A 16261-nucleotide genomic window follows, 5' to 3' on the forward strand; every position below is an offset into this window, starting at 1 on the left:
CCATAATATAACCTAAGCTTTCCTGCAATGTAAGCAACATGAAATGCTTGTAATGCTCAGTGTGAAGACAGATGTCACATATAAGCTCTTTCAACAATACATAGATAAATCAGTTTCCGTGATGAATGTCAGGCTTCTTTAAAATATTTAGCAATTTAGGGCTGGACCCATGGTGTAGTGCTTAAGTTCACCCCCTGCTTTGGCGGCCTGAGGTTCACAGGTTCGGATCTTGGGCATGGAAGTACACACCGCACATCAAGCCATCCTGTGGCGGCATCCCACACACAAAATGGAGGAAGATTAGTGCAGATGTTAGCTCAGGGCCAATCTTCCTCACACACAAAGACAAAAAGATATTTAGCAACGTGAGCAGAGATCTGTGAGTTCTCTGCCTGAAGATAGCCTCTTTAAAACCAGATATTTCAGTGGTGCTCCTTCCTACGTGCTGTCACGGCTTTTGATTAAAGATTTGCCTCTGAGAAATAGATCACTAAATGAAAGTATCAATTATAAACCCATGTTTACTAAATTCGAGGTGTTTGGTACAGCAGTTCTGTGTGTTTGTATTTGCATACACATAAACATACATATGTTTTATATATATGTATACACACATATGATCATTTTAAGTGCTTAGCAACCATTAATTACCTAGTACTCTGGTTAAGACGAGATATGTTATAATTTATGGATACAGATAAGACAATTAGGATCAGGAGTATGGGCTAGGTATAATGCCACATAAAGTAAAAGTGTCTAGAAAAATTCTACAGACCTAAGTGGAAAAACTAGTACAAATTCACACTTCCTTGGCTAAAACCTTTGAGGGTAGAAGTATTTTAGAATTCAGAAATTTTTGAGTTTCAGGAAGGTAATTTAATGCATATAACTTACGTAATGTGCTGACATATATAATATAACATCCCCAACAGGTCTGTGCCCTGTAATCAAGCACATTGTTATTTTTGCAGAGAAATAAATGAATATTCATACTAAGTAGGATAACTAGTTGTTAAACAGTCTTATTTCAGTTCAGGTTTTGCTGCCAAATGAGTTTGGGCCAAACTTAGGGAAAATTTTTCAGTTTAATTAAACTCTGTAATGAGAAATGGGGTGCATACGTTTCTTTCAAGTTGTTTTCATTTGCTCTTCACTTTCCTGCTCTCACTGATGTGCTGAGAAGGGCTCACAGTTGTAGAAAGAGATATTGTGAAGGCATAGTGTTGACTCTTGTCGGAAGCTTTATCAGCAATGGTGATAAGAAAGTTGTCTATAGGGAGGGAAGTGCTTCCTTCACAGCATCAATGTGTACTCCCTGGATGAATAAAACATATCCATTCACTGGATGTAAAGAGTTGATAAGGGTCCAGCCCCATGGCCTAGTGGTTAAGTTTGGCATGCTCCACTTCAGTGGCCTGGGTTTGCGAGTTCAGATCCTAGGTGCAGACCTACACCACTAGACAGCCATGCTGTGGCAGTGACCCACATATAAAATAGAGGAAGATTGGCAGAGATGTTACCTGAGGGCTAATTTTCCTCAAGCGAAAAAAGAGGGAGATTGGCAACAGATGTTAGCTCAGGGCTAATCTTACTCAGAAAAAAAAAGAGTTGATAGTTTCCTATGTTAAAGCTTTTAGAAGCCTTGAATTTCTCTGAAAACCTAACTCTTGACCTCTGCTCTCTGGGCTCTTGCTAATGGTCATGCTTATTATCTATTTCAAGTTCTGAAGATCTAGTTGAAATTATTTGTAACAATGATAGTCAGAACTGCAGACACTTTTATAATTTGATGATTTGGTGAGTAAGGTGAGTAAAGGGTACATTTTTCCTGGACTTTGGGTAGAATATTTCCATTAGCAATAGATCAAACATAAATGGTGACTTAAGTTTGGAGAAAAGTTTTCAAGTGGAGATTCACAAATTTTCCTGCTTCAAAAGGAAGCAGATGTCTAAGTGTTGACCTCAACACTTAGGATATAATAATGGATAGGATATCCACGAAGGATATAATAATAAGGAGAAAGGGTACAGAAATGGTCTTTAAACTTTCTTCCTCAAATCTTCCAATTATCTGTCAGCCTAGATCCAACTATGATTGAAGAGAATGGGCTTGTTGTATTTATTGGACTGTAAGGAGGCAGCCTCACAGCTGCAGGTTATGAAAAAAGTCAATCCGGCCGGTTCACGGTGGGCTCAGTCACTGCTGTGTTAGCTAGGTTACTTGTGGTTTTACAGTCATGGTATTTCAAGATTTGTTTCTCTCTCTTCTTCTCATCATCCTAGATGACTTTTCAGTTAATGGAGAAGGGCTATGAGTCATCTGGCCAGCAGAGAAGACAAGATTGGATCCTTGATAATCCTACTCGGTCCTATGCTGCCTTTTATCTGCCCTTTGGCCAGCAGCCTCTATTCTTGCTACATCTGCTAAGAGGGCTGGAGCAAAAGTTTGGTAGACTCTCTCAGCAATTTTTTTTCTTTTTTCCATTTTCTGCCCAAAGCCCCCCAGTATGTAGTTGCATACTTTTAGTTGTGAGTCCTTCTAGTTGTGGCATGTGGGACACCGCCTCAGTGTGGCTTGATGAGATGTGCCATGTCTGTACCCACGATCGGGAGCCAGTGAAACCCTGGGATGCCGAAGCGGAGCACACGAACTTAACCACTCGGCCACTCAACCATCTTGAAAGGAAAGAATTATCATTCTACTAAGAATGGGGAAACTGAGACCCAGAGAGGTTAGGTACCTTGTACAAGGATCATGTAGACATAAATGATAGAGCCTGTAGCTTCCTCTAATTCAAAAAATGGAATGAGAATTATAACTTAGGGAAAAAAGGAGCAAGCTTCTAGCAATAGCTATACTTTATTAAATTGCATATATAGATAGGTATTCTTTGGGGATGCTTTTGAAAGGAATAAAATTTATAGAAATCGAGACAATTTATGATCAGGAAAAATGGACCAAAAAAGGAAGAAAAACAAAAGAATGATTAAAACAAAGTAAACTTTTTCGCCATCTTCCGTGTAGTCAGTGCATTCATCGTTTCTGTAGGTCTGGAATGAGAAAACATTGAATAGCCGTGTGCATACCCATCTAATGTGATGACAGAGTACAAGAGAAAAATCATCCAACACAAACTGCAGTTTTGTTTCCAGTGACAGTGCAAAGAGCCAAGCAAAATCTCTACTAGCCAGTTTAAATTAGTTTCTTGAGGCAGACTTTAAGAGTGATTTGACTCCTAATGTGTGCTAGCAAAAATACCCCTTTGTGTGTCTCTGTGTGTTTTACTCACTTTTCCTGCATTTAAACATACACAAACATAACCCGTATAAAATATATACAGAATAAGACTTTTCCAGATCTAGTCACAAATAATACATTTTAATGAGGAATGTCCAGGCACTGTGATAGGCCTGTGGGGAATGATACTTTAGCTTAAAACCCTCTAATCAGAACTTATGCCAACTGGTCTTGTTATTCAAATGTTTGACACTACAGAGGACTCATCAATTCTTCTTCATTAACTCTTCATTAGCATAGTGAATAGAGTTAATTTTTTATCGTTCTTATTGGTTAAATTGTTTGATTCTCATTTTGATGTTTTCCTGGCATAAACAAAAGTCAGGGAAAGTTGAATTAAATTTTGAACTGAGCATTTAGACGTGTAACTCAATACGTCAAACTCACTAAATGGAACCATCAGCAAGAAGTCAGGGGAAAGATAAAACTTGACGGATCTGATATGTCTGATACATATGCCTAGCTTGGCATAGGAAAAACAAATATTCAAGAAAATGAATTTTTAAAAAATTGGTCTGGGTATTAAGGAATATAAATTTATTTATTTTTTATTTTTTTATTATTTATTTATTTATTTTTTTGAGGAAGATTAGCCCTGAGCTAATTGCTGCCAATCCTCCTCCTTTTGCCGAGGAAGGCCGGCCCTGAGCCAACATCCATGCCCATCTTCCTCCACTTTATATGTGGGACGCCGACCACAGCATGGCTTGACGAGCGGTGCCACGTCCATACCAGGGATCCGAACCAGTGAACCCCAGGCCGCCAAAGCAGAATGTGCACCCTTAACCGCTGCATTACCGGGTCGGCCCCATAAATTTATTTTTAATTAGATTTGTGAATCCCTGTTTCCCCTCCTATATATGGAGTAATTTTATATGCCAACAGGATAAAATCGTGAGAAAATTATAAACAGAAGTGTTTTTAAGACCTGACTTTTCCTCCTCGTGGCTAAAATACATTAATACTTCTGGATAGTGAAAAATTACTAGATGAAAATATAACAGTCTGAGGGTTACTATTTTAAAAATCTCATTAAAATTGATAAGAAAAACACTGAGACCCCAATATGAAAATGAACAAAGGATATGAACAAACAATACACACAAACAGAGATAATTAGCAAGCAAACATATGGGAAAATGTTTAACCTTGTTAGTTATTAAAGAAATACAAGCTAAAATAACATTGTGTTAATATCATACTATTTAAATATATAAAAGAAAAATCATATTCTGGTGAATTTTACCAAACATTTAAAGGAGAATTAACATCAATCCTTGTCACATTCTTCCAAAAAACAGAAGAGGGAGCACTCCCCAACTTGTTCTATAGGCCAAGTATTACCCTGATATCAAAACCAGACAAAAACTTCACAAGAAAACTACAAACAGGATCTCTTATGCATACAGATGCAAAAGTCGTCAACAAAATACTAGCAAACCAAATCTTGCAACATATAAAAAAAAGATTATATAACATGACCAAGTAGGTTTTATCACAGGAATGCATGGGTAATTCAACATACAAAAATCAATCAATGTAATATGCCACATTAATAGAATAAGGGGGAAAAGAATCACATGATCATCTCAACAGACCCAGAAAATCGTTTGACAAAATCCAATACCCTTTCATGAGAAAAGTACTCAGTGAACTAAAAATGGACAGGAACTGTCTTAACTCAAAAAAGGTCATCTATAAAAGCTCATAGCTAACATCATACTTAATGGTGAAAGAATAGATATTTTCCTCTAAGATCAGGCACAAGACAAGAATGTCTGTTCTTACCACTTCTCTTTGACATTGTACTATAGGTACTATTTAGAAGAAGCAGGCAAGAAAATGAAAAAAAAAAAGGCATCCAGATTGGAAAGGAAGAAGTAAATTACCTCTATTTGCATATGACAATCTTATATAGAGAAAATCTAACGGAATTTACAAAAAACTATCGGAACAAATAAACGAGTTTAGCAAGGTTGTAGGATAAAAGATCAATATAAGAAAACTCAATTGTATTTCTATAGACTATCAATGAACAATCTGTAAATGAAATTGAGAAAGCAATTACATTTGTGATAGTATCAAAAAGAATAAAATGCTTAGGAATAAATTTAACAAAAGACACACAAGCCTTATATATTGAAAACCAGGAAATATTGTTGAAAAAAATTAAAGACAATCTAAACAAATGGAAAGATATTTTATGTTTACGGATTGGAAGACATAACATTGATAATTTAGCAACACTTTCCAAATTAATCTGCAGATTCAACACAATACCTATCAAAATCCAGCTTCTTTTTCTGAGTAGAAATTGACAAGCTTATTGTAAAATTCATATGGAAATCCAAGGGATCTAGAATAACCAAAACAATTATGATAAAGAAAAAAGTTGGAGCACACATATTTCTTGATTTCAAACTTTACTACAAAAATACAGTAATCAAGACAGCATGTTACTGGCATAAGGACAGAAAAAAATAGATCAATAGAATTGAACTGAGAATCCAGAAATAAATCCTTACACTTAGGGTTAATTGATTTTCAGTAAGAATGCCAAGACAATTCAATGGAAGAAGAATGGTCTTCCGACAAATGGTGCTGGAACAACTGGATATCCATATGCAAAAGAATGAAATTGGACACTACTTGGCACAAATATTAGCTCAAAATGGTTGATAAACCCAATCTAAGAGCTAAGACTATAAAACTCTTAGAAGAAAACATAGGCACGAATCTTTGTGACCTAGGATTACAGAATGGTTTCTTAGATACGACAGCAAAAGCACAAGTGACAAAAAGAAAAAATAAATAAATTAGACTCCATCAAGATTAAAAACATGTGTGCTTCAAAGGATACGATCATGAAAGTGAAAAGACAACCCAAGGAATGGGAGAAAATGTTTGCAAATCATATATCAAGTGTATTCAGAATATATAAAGAACTCATACAACTCAAGAAAAAAAAGACAAATAACACAATAAAAAATGATGAGGATTTAAGGGGCCAGCCCTGTGCCGAGTGGTTAAGTTCACGTGCTCCACTTCGGTGGCCCAAGGTTTCGCCAGTTTAGATCCTGGACTTGGGCCTAGCACCACTCATCAAGCCATGCTGAGGCAGTGTCCCACATAGCAGAACTAGAAGGAACTGCAACTAAAATACACAACTATGTGCTGGAGGGCTTTGGGGAGAAGAAGAAGAAGAAGAAGAAAAAAAGATTGGCTACAGATTTTACCTCAGGTGCCAATCTTAAAAAAAAAAGATGATGAGGATTTAAATAGACATTTCACCAAAGAAAACATATAAATGGCCAACAAACACATGAAAAGATGCTCAACATCATTAGTCATTAGGAAAATGTACATTAAACCACAGTCAGATATCATTTCACACATACTGGGCTATGATAAAAAAGATGAATAATAACAAGTGTTGGCAAGGAGGTGGAGAGATTGGAATCCTCGTACCCTGTTTGTGGAATGTAAAATAGTGCAGCCTTTTTTGAAAACAGTTTACCAATTCCTCATAAAATTAAACATAGAGCTATTATAACACAGCAATTCCACTCCTAGTTATGTATCCAAGAGAATTTGAAATATATGCACACAAAAACTTTTACGCAAATGCACATAGCAGCATTGTTTATGATAGCAAAAAAGTGGAAACAACTCAAATGTCCATCAACTGATGAACTGATTAAAAAATGTGTCATTTGCATACATTGGAATATTATTCAGCCATAAAAAGGAATAAAACACTGATTCATGCTACCACATGGACAAACCTAAAAAACATTAGGCTCAGAGAAAGAAGCCAGACATAAAAGATCACATGTTGTATGAGCCCACTTACACAAAATGTCCAGAATAGGCAAATCCATAGAGACAGAAAGCAGATTAGTGGTTTCCAAGAGCTGAGAGGAGGTAAAATGGGGAATGACTGCTAATGAGTGTGGATGGTATGTGAGTGATAGCTTAATAAAACTGTTAGTAAAAAAAAGAAATTATTTAATATTGACAAGACTGTGGTGAAACATTGCTAGCAGCTTAGAAATTAGTAAGATCCTTTTCTCAAGCAAATTTGCCTATATGCCCTAAGAGTCATACAGGTCTTCCCATTCTGTAATCCTGTCCCTGGGAATTTAAACAATGCTCAGTGTCAAAAGGATGAAAAAAGTTACATACTTGAAGATATTCGTTCTTGACAATCTCAAAAAACTGGAGACACTTCAAATGTTCTACAAAATGAGAAGAGGCAGTTAAATAATAGTATATCAATTTAATGAAACATTTTTCAAAATACTATGATGAATTTTTAAATAAAAATATTACATATATGAATGATTATATCTGTTAAATTATTTATACATAGAGCCAAGGAGGGACAAAGAAAATAGACATAGGAAAACAGGTGACTGGTTAGCATGCTATAGCCATTGGGATCCCACTCCTGTGTTTCTTGCGTTAGTTTTGTGAGGATTATGAATCTACCAGAATATTCTTTGCTATTATGATGCTGTTATATTTAAAATAATTTTTAAATATTTGAAGGAGGAGTTCTAAGTGTTCTTTTGGTTATGTCTGGCATATCCAGAAAGAGGTTGTGGGTACCCTGAATGTCTAGGAGATGATTCTAAACAGGAAAGAAAACCAGGTGATCGTGGCAGCACTGGAAGACCAAGCTGAGTGCAATAAAGGAGGTGGGGAGCCACCCCGTCTGCAGAACAGCCGGGCCAGGCTTGCTGCCTGAGGGAGCAACTGGGCTGGGTGGAGCCATTGGCCTGCCTGCTGACAAAGGCTAGGACTACAGACTAAAAAAAGCTTTTTTTTTTGGTAAGGAAGATTCACCCTGAGCTAACATCTGTTGCCAATCTTCCCCTTTTTCTCCTTTTATGTGGGTTGCTGCCACAGCACGGCTGCTAACAGATCAGTGATGTAGGTCTCCACCTGGGAACTGAACCATGGCTATGAAAGTGGAGCACACAGAACTTAACCACTAGGCCACCAGGGCTGGCCCCTAAAAAATTTTTTTTAAATGGAGGTATAAATATACTTTTATAATTTTAAAAATTAAAGCATACTATATATACATTTTTCTATAGTAAATTACACAAATCTTGTCTACAACTGGGTGAATGTTTATACAAGTATAAATTAATTTTGCCACCACCCAGATCAAGGCAGAACTTTCCTGGCAGCACCAGCAGGTTCTTGGTGCCCACTCGCAGTTGATATCCTTGCCAACAGCAACCGCTGTCTGACCTATATCACTGTAGATTAGTTTTGCTACTTTTGAACTTGATAAATACAGAATTATTCAGCATGTACTCTTTTGTGTCCCCCTTTTCTTGCTTACCATTATGTCTGGGAGATTCATCCATGATGTATGTGCAGCTAGAATTCATTCTTTTTCATTGTTGGGTACTATTGTCACTGGATTTGTAATTTTTGTAATATGCCTCCCGCAGAGCATAGAAAGGTTAGTGAATTTCCCTTTATTTAAATTTCACTCCGATGTTAAACAAATGCACAATTAAACTATCTTAAAAGGAGAAAGTTTGAAATTATAAGAAAAAAAATTCCCACGGCCGACTCTGAGGTGTAGTGGTTAAGTTTGCATGCTCCACTTTGGCAGACTGAAGTTCATGGGTTCGGATCCAGGTGCGGACCTACACACCGCTCATCAAGCCACGCTGTGGTGGCATCCCACATGCAAAATAGAGGGAGACTGGCACAGATGTTAGCTCAGCAACAATCTTTGTCAAGCAAAAAGAGGAAGATTGGCAACAGATGTTAGCTTAGGGCCAATCTTCCTCACACACATAAACACACACACACACACACACACACACACACACACACAAAATTTCCCTAACAGCACTTGGTCTCCATAGTAGGTCAGACATAGCCAGCTGGAGAGCTGTCACTTCTGAATAAATAAAATGGGCAGATGTTTGGGAAAATCTGTAGCATTGTATGGTAATCTTGCAGAGAGGGTAGGCAGAGCCAGAAAGGAGAGGAATTGACCAGCTGGCCAAAATGGTAAACAAGAGAAATCTGCAAGCCCAGGAGGGTGTTCAGGGAGCACACAGCCCTTTGGACTCTTAGGTTTGAGGCACATGCAGTGTGATTCCGGTGGTGTGTTCTGTCCTCCTGTTAAGCCATCTCCCCTGTCTCAGGCAGGAGATCAGGTTAGATTCCAGGGGGAATAATAAGGAAAAGCTTTGGTTCCAGTCTTAGCTGTCAGCAAGCTGCTGTTTGCAAAACGCAGGCTTCCCGAGGACAGCAGACAGACTTTGGTCAGAAAAGAATAGATTCCTAAGAGCTGTAAACTGCATGCAGAGCTTGCTCTGGAGGACATCAGAGGTTAGATTACATTAAATAATAATAGTAATAGTACTAAGGATAGTAGTAGTATAAGCCTGTTCTCATTAAATGGGGAGAGTGGGGCACAGGTTTTCTGAATCCGCAGCTGATGACCTCCTCAGTGATTTCTCTTCCACTCTGCATTGCCTTCTCTCTCTCCAAGCTTGTTATACTGAATCTTCACTTCCTGGAAAGGTAAGGCAGTTCCTAACTTGTGAACCTATAAAAGCTGGTGGGTAAGCTTGCTGGTTGCTCGCCAATCCAGCTTTCTATTGACAGAAAAAAAAATTCCTTTGTTTGTCATAACCAAACATATTAAAATGTATAGAACATACTTTGAACAGTTAAATAGTTTCACTTTCTCCATAATTAAGATAAAACAAAATTATGTTCTAGCGTAAGTTAGTACTCTGTCACTAAGATCTGTGTGACCTTGGGGAAATTATTTCTTGGAGTCTGAGTTTCCTCAACTGTAAAACTACAAGTTTAAATTAAGAGATTTTTAAAGTGCATTTTTAAATGCTAATATAATTTATTTCTAATTCAAGTCATGTAGAGAATCTAAAAAAAAATGTTCTCCTTTCCTGTCAGGCTTAGCCTTACATTAGTATTGACTCCAGGAACGAAACATTTGATTTAGAATGACTTAGAATTATATTCCGCTGGAGTTTGGGTGCTAGAGTTGGAAACAATGTACCCTACTGAAGCAGCAGGTAAGCACCAGGAGGCAAAATAACAACTACTGCTTGAAAAAGAGTGATGAGACCCTGAGCAAAGAGTGGTCTTTTTGGGTTAGATAGAGAAAGTGCCAACTGTCAGATAACATTAGATTAATTTGAGATCCAGAGAACATTTAGGTCGGGCTAACAAATTGATCTTCATTTGAGCTCTTAGCAACCTGTGTGCCAGGTGTTTATTCCTCTTGGACAAGCGCCTTCTGTTTATCTGGGAAGAGCTCATGGAGACATGAGTCTCCATTATATAGGTGTGACGTTAAGTGATAGGAAGTTGGCATGCCCATCCCATGTTGTAAGGGACCATCTTTTCTAGGAGGAAATGTCCATGATTAAGGATTTCTTAGACAAAATGTAACTTAGACTCATGTTTAAATTATCCCCGATTATAAGATGATCACCAGAGAAAATGTATGGTCATCCACCATGGAATAGTGCTTATTTCAGGCAAAATTATTCCTGACACTCATCCCTCCTTTTTGGTGCCAGTATACAGTAACTGCACGTGTCAAGTGCTAATGCAAGGCGTGGAAATTCCATTTTTCATTTCTTCTACAGAAAACAAAAAGATCCTCGCATGCAATCTTCTGGGCTATTGTCATACAGTATGATTTATGTGTTTCTTGTATGTTTCTTTCTTTTTAAATCTAGAAGTATATTCTTTTGTTTTATTGGGCTATTTATTCTCTTGACATCCTTGGATGTGAGTTAATGGAACCATGATAAAAGGATAGAGAAGTAGAACAAACAAGCCTGGTGGTATAGATTCAGGACTGCCTGACAGATTAGGGATGGCAAGGATAGGAACAAAAGATAAAATCACGTAATTCATGTGCACTGGGATGGTCCAGATAACCCAGTGCTTGAAGGTTTTGCTGTGCTGACTCTGAAAAATAAGTGAAAGAAAAATTGGGTTATGATTACAGGGATTAAGAAAAGATGTTTGTTTTCCTTTAAAAAATTAATTTTGATACATAAAATGTAAATGCTTAGTCTAAAAGCCTGACACAATGCTTTGCATTAAATGAGCATTTAATAGATATTTGTTAAGTAAAGTCAGAGAAAAGAGTTGCTAGATGTGAGGATGAAGGGATGGAGTGGGCAGACTTTTGTTATTTTGTCTGCCCAGAAGAGCACCTACCTCCTTCGTGGCCATGTCCCTTTTGTGTGGCTAATGTTGGAAACTGCCACCATTGTACAGATCCTGCTGGTCGTGATTGCTGTAGGGATGGAAACCCAAACTAAAATAATCCTGGTGACGGCCCTTAGAAGTATACTTCATACCAACTGAACCAACTGGAGGTCTTCTTCAGGATTTTTCAAGTGGGGACCATGGAAAATCATGGTAAAGCTGGAATAACGGAAACATGAAAACTGCTGATGGTTACTCTTCCATACTTAGGAGGAAATGTCTGACTTGGTGAAGTCAACCTATAGATAGAGACAAGAGAAGAACAAGAGTCCTAACCATATTTGTCCCTGGTTCCAGCTGTCCTCAAGGCCCAGTTTCATTCTTGCCCCTTGTGAGATTTAGTCACTTGAGCCAACACTGCCCCATTCACCAAAGCTCAGAGTCCTAACTAATGCAAGGGACAGTTAAAGTAGAAGTAGAGCTGGGCTGATTTGGGAGTAAACTAGACTCTAAGCACTGTGATGTCAAGGACCGTGTCTTACATCTTTATCATCACAGTGCGTAAAATAGTGCTTGGTACACAGTTGGCAGTCAGTAACTGTATGTTTGTTGAGTGTCCTGGAAACGTGCTAAGTGCTGAGAATAAAACAGTGAGCAAGACAAATGCAGCCCCTGCCCTTAAGAAGCTTTCAATCAAATGGAGAGCACAGGTGAGATAACTGACAATAGTAATCAAAAGTGATGCTCTTTTGATAAGGGAATAATTAATTAGGGTTATTGGGTGACAACTAGTAGCTTAGCTAATCTAAGTTAAAAAGGGAATTCATTAGGTAATGGGCTACTTCACAGACCACAGGGGGAGGAATGCAGCCTGACCTCAGGGAGGACAGGGCCAAGAATTCGAGAGCCATCGTCTACCTAAGAAGTCTTCTCTTTCCGACTGCCCTCTCTGCTTCTCTTTATCTTTTTCCAAAGACTGACTTCTTTGCTCCCCAGTCTGAGTGCTGTTATAAAGCTAGTCACAGCTCCCAAGTACAAACCTGTCTGAAGCAGATAATTATATTGACCAGAATTCCCCTGAGGAGGAATATCTAGTTTGAAAGTAATACTTTGATAAGCTGATTGGCTTAGTGGCTGAGCCCTCAGGGCATGCTCAAGTTGCAAAAGATGATTACTCTAAACTGCTATGCATAAAACAGGGAGAAGATTGAATGTGACCCAGGAGAGAGACAGAGTCAGGAAGGAGAGCGAAGGAAGAGACTGAATGATTTCTCTCCCCTTCACCTCATTTACAGTAGACTACAAAAATTATAAAATACTCATGATGACCAGATATTTTAATGGAAATGAGTGAGAGAGCTGAATTTTGTCTGGTTGGAGCAAAACAAGACAGTATGTGAATAGGCGAGGAGAAAGGACCGCCAAATTACCTGGAGACACTGACTCATTCTCTCTGTTACTGTTTCAAATTGCCAGAGAAGACACTGGGATTGGCTGATTTGGGCACTGGTCTGGCTGATAGAGGAGTGGGATCATGTACAAAATGGCTATTGGGTCCACATTTATGGGGGTGAAAGGACAGTTATGGGGATTCTTGTGCAGTGGTCAGTTGTTCTAAAAAGTATTCAATACAGGGAAGAAATGAATGTCAAGGGAATATATAAGAGAGGAGTCTAATCCTAACTAAATATTCTGCAAATGAAAGAATTAATGAACTAGACTTTCTTGGATGGTTTGGCAGAAGCTGTGATGTATACAGAAAGAAGGCAAAGCAATGATGCAGTCGAAGTCAAGAGTAAGAAAAAGCCATGAGGTAGAAAGGAGAGTCAGAAGAATCAAGATGGTGGCAAGAGAAGTAGAAGATGAGATAGAGAGAGACACTGGAGGCCCATTGATAAGGGGAGGACAAATAATGAGATACTACCATGCTGGTAGCTGAATGCTGTTCCAGTTGTGACTTTGTGAACAAACGTCTGTTATCCCCAAGGCCTGGTGGTTTAGCTGCTGGATTTTTTTCTGCTTTTCCTGACTTCCTTAGCTTCTTTATTTTCTTCAGTATCCTTGCACATAACTACCACAATTGAGATGCCCTGAGCACGTTTATGATCCTCAGAATCTGAAAGAGCTTAATAACAAAACCAGGAAGGAAGGAAGGTAGGAAAGAAGGAAAGGAGAAAGCATGCATTCTTAGACTTGAATGAGTTAACTTCTCTCTAGTTTCTGTTCCTTTCTCATAATTTCTGTTTTCCTCCCCATTCCCACTTATTTATTCCCTATAATCCCTTCTTTCTAGCCTCCAAATAAAAAAACCCATCCTATCCTGCCCATCTTTCTCCTTTCCCTTTCTATTTAATTACAGCATGATGATGTACACATGCTCACTAGGTTACTCAATACTTGACCTATGCAAATTTGACCTTACACAAAGGAAAAGAGCAATTGCTCTTCACCTTTTGTTGTGTCTCAATTCCTGGACTGACAGGTGGTACACTTACACTTCCCATTTCCTTTGACTCTACTGTTATAGACCCTGGGACCCCACCACCTGGATCTGTATCCTTTTTCTACCACTTACTCCCTGAGCAACACTGGGTAAGTTGTGTAATCTCTCTAAGCTCCAATTTCTTCATCTACAAAGTACAGATAATAAGGTTTCCTTCCTCAGATTTGTCATAAGAAATAACTCAGTTGTTACAAGAAATAATAAATAATACCCAGCCAGTAGAGAACACCCTTGCCAAGAAATTGAAAGCCTGATATTACTCACCCCAATGAAAAACTTCTTTCTTTCCTGACCTACCAAGTAAATCCTTTTTGACTTTTGAGTCATGAAAGAACATAAGAGAACAACTGTACAAACTAGGGATGGTTAGAAGTAGAAAACGTGGTGCTCTGTGGGGCTTCAGATCAAAAACGATTCTTTTTTTTCCAAGTGAGTTGGACTGATCTGAATTAATAATAGTGATAAAGTGAGCTTGACGTTTCTCTGAAATGCTTTTCCAGATGTTTGGCAGAGCTCTTAATTCCTTCTTTCCTCTTTCCTGTTTTTCATTCTAGATTCTCTTGGATTACTAAACATGGAGGGAAAAGCACTTAAACCTGGCTTGGAGAAAGAGAAGAGAGGAGAGTCATATTCAAGGACTGTACTCTAAATATTCCTCCAATAACAACAGCTTCTTGCAGAAACTCAGGTCAGATGTCTTCAGGCTACAGCGCAGTGGAATAAAAACATCGTCCAGCTCTCATTGAATGGGGAATTTATCAGGCTGTATTTTAAAAAATCTCCTTTTGTGCAACTAGTGAGAGTCTCAGGAACCATGTTTATATCCATAATAATGAAGCTAGATAAGGGTGCCTGACTCAGATTCCGCCCATCAAAACAAACCAGCCAAGCACCATGTGAAAAGCTTTGATAAGGCCCTGTGAAGACCGCTTATGCAGTCCATTTGTCATTGAACATGTTTCCTCCTTAGCACAATATTTTTAAACAGCTTGATTTTTTAAAAAAATCAATAGTCTTTGAGTAAGAATGATATCAGGACAACAATCTTCAATTTAATATTGAGGGCTTATTTCACATCTCTTTCAGCTTTAAACCAACTTGCTTGTATCATAGTCCAAATTCCAACAGTGACTTTCCAATGCTTCCAGATGAATTCATAATTTCTTTTGTCATGTAACACAGGCACAGTTTTCTTTTTCTTTTACTGGTGGTTTTCAAACCTAATTTTTGAGCAGAGGAAACTCTTTTATCAAATAAAATCTTACTCAGAACTCCGCAGCAGAGTGGAACTACTCAGGAAGTGTCCCTTATCTGGAAGGTCATTGGGAAACCACTGCCTTATTGCAAAAATGCTTTGTTTGACTTGCAGATTTCATAGCCAGAATAGAGAAGCAATCAACATGTAATTTCCTCAAACAATGGAAATTCATTAAGTAGCACCTAACTAGAAAATAATAATATATAGTAACTAAATTCATGAAAAAGTTGCATTGCAGTATTATGCTTTGTCACTAGAAATAGAAATGGCCACAGGCTAAAGCTTGCACTTTCAAGTCTGCATTCCCTACTTGCGTTCAGGTGTGATGGTCTGGAGCTCTGGGGCAGCACATAAGCAGTTGGCTCTCTGGCCTCTCTCCCAAATGAGTGTCCTCCCAATAATCAAAGTTTGCATTTGTCCTAGGTCCAGGCCTTTCCATCCTGGTGACTGATCACTGGGAACGTGGGTCCAGAATACGGCCCATCTGGAGGGAATCTATAGCAGAAATAGTGCAAAGACATTCTCCTAAGTTGTTCTGGCTTTGACATAAGACTGAGGAGAGTGGAATTTTTCTTCCAACCCAAGCACTGCTCAGTCTTATTTTGCTCAAAGGAACTGTGATTCTGGAGACATTACTCTACAATAACAATATCCTATATTGTTTTTGAAGAAGACTAAACATCTTTATGATGAGCCCCCATTTTCCAACTCCCGAGTGGGATGCTTGGTTTTTATAAACCTAGAAAGGAAAAGCATTTCAAGTTCCTAAACAAAGTTACCCAGCAGAGTAGCAGAATAGGGCAGATCCAATAGCATAGCCCTACTTGTATAGCACAAAACTGGATGTGTCAAAGCTTCATTAATTTCTCAGAGGATAAGACAGTATGATAATGTATTTTACTCTTGTACCTTTGCAATGAAAGCTTCTTTTCTTGAGTCTCCCAGTTTCTCTGTCACTGTTTCTTCAATG

The sequence above is a fragment of the Equus przewalskii genome, chromosome 16 (assembly GCF_037783145.1).
Source record: "Equus przewalskii isolate Varuska chromosome 16, EquPr2, whole genome shotgun sequence".
NCBI classification, from domain to species: Eukaryota; Metazoa; Chordata; class Mammalia; order Perissodactyla; family Equidae; genus Equus; species Equus przewalskii.